The sequence below is a fragment of the Aulonocara sp. 'chitande type north' Nkhata Bay genome, linkage group LG6 (genome assembly GCF_057382095.1).
Source record: "Aulonocara sp. 'chitande type north' Nkhata Bay isolate Kocher_YH1m ecotype deep benthic linkage group LG6, A_spYH_male_GT1.1, whole genome shotgun sequence".
In the NCBI taxonomy this organism is placed as follows: Eukaryota; Metazoa; Chordata; class Actinopteri; order Cichliformes; family Cichlidae; genus Aulonocara; species Aulonocara sp. 'chitande type north' Nkhata Bay.
In genome coordinates, this window is record NC_141349.1 from 11,295,881 (window position 1) to 11,297,609 (window position 1,729).

Consider the following 1,729-nt stretch of genomic DNA (forward strand, 5'->3'; position numbering starts at 1 on the left):
AATATGAAATTTCTCAAGTTTTTAAAAATGAGAAATTAAACTGTTATTCTACTATGAGACCACACGGGGGCAGCCCTGCCTTATTATGTATTATTCTCTCTTACTAGACATGGTTAGGATGGCTTTTGTGTCAAACTAACCAAAGTAATGTTGTTGGTTAATGTTTTTGTGAACAGTGGTATTTCAAGTATGGTCCTGTTTTTTTCTCCATTACAGGAGTTTCACTGGTTAAACAATCAGTGAATTGAAAGATTGTTGAATGAATGAATAACCAATGAAATGAAAGGTTGCCTATGACTTGTTGGCTGATCGCTGACCTTCTCTACTCTCCCCACAGATTCGACAAATATTCAGCTAATGTGATGGTGGACAGCAAGCCGGTCAACCTGGGCCTCTGGGATACAGCTGGACAGGAAGATTATGACAGGCTCCGCCCACTGTCCTAGCCACAGACGGTACAGAATCACACATACACACACAGGCACACACAGTAACTAATGGACATAAAGTTACAGAGACAGAACTTGTATAACATGTCAGCTAATTAAAACTGCAGCAGCTATTCTAATTCTTTGTCTCCTTGTCTCTCCATCCAGGATGTTTTCCTAATCTGCTTCTCCCTGGTTAGCCCGGCATCCTATGAGAACGTCAGAGCTAAGGTGAGTTTTGGCTGTTTTTTATGAGGCCTGTCTCTCAGCTGCCGAGGAACAAAATGTAAAAAAGAACAAACGGAACAAAAGCAGTAATTTATTATAGAGAAAAAAAATAGGTACTTGGATTACAAAATGGAGAAAAAGCCTAAACAGGTCTAATAATTGATGTGAATGAATGATTGATGCTGTGGGTGAAAGTTGGATGATGTATTTCTCTCATCTTTAATAGCTACAGCATATCTTTTGTTTTTCATGCCTTCATCCACCTTTCTGTAACACCTGGCATCAGAGCTTCATCTCCCTCCACCTTTGATTCTGTTTTTTGCCTCTAACACGTTCCTTGATTTTGCGTGTTCCCCTTTCTTGCCTCTTATTTAGTTTTCCTTTACTCTGTATTCTGCCAGTGGTACCCTGAGGTCCGTCACCACTGCCCCTCCACGCCCATCATCCTGGTTGGCACTAAGCTGGATCTGAGGGATGAAAAGGATACCATTGAGAAACTGAAGGACAAGAAGCTGGCGCCTATCACCTATCCACAGGGCCTAGCTCTGGCTAAGGAGATAGGTCAGTCACTCTTACTTTATTTGCTTGAAAAGCACTTTAAGATTTGAAGCTCTCCTCACCAGTGAAGATATGAAACTAGCAGATGAAGATGCTAGAGAACTTTGTAGCCTGACTGCCTCTGCAAATTTTTGTTATTCCCCTCATTTCCTGGCATCACAGTAAAAGTATAGTAGCTGTAGTTGACTATAGTGTTCTTTGAAAGTTGAACTTATTCTTCTCCACTACCAGCAAACCTTTCTTCTCTTACTTTGTCTTTGTAGTTCTTTCTCTTCTTTTATTAACATATATGTGTCTTCGCATGTATAGATGCAGTCAAATACCTGGAGTGCTCAGCCTTGACCCAGCGTGGTCTGAAGACTGTGTTTGATGAGGCCATTCGTGCCGTCCTCTGCCCTCAGCCCGCCAAGGTCAAGAAGAAGCCCTGCTCGCTGCTGTAAACGGTACGACTGAATAAAACACAGAGGAAGAGGAGGAAGAGAGATTAGACGTTCGAGAGAAGAGAGAAACAAAGT

At 41.8% G+C, this 1,729-nt stretch overlaps 1 pseudogene; it reads left to right on the plus strand.

Moving 5' to 3' along the window:
* The first annotated feature begins 273 nt into the window (after positions 1–273).
* LOC147327302 (ras-related C3 botulinum toxin substrate 2-like) lies at positions 274–1,403 on the plus strand (annotated as a pseudogene).
* The last annotated feature ends 326 nt before the right edge of the window (positions 1,404–1,729 follow it).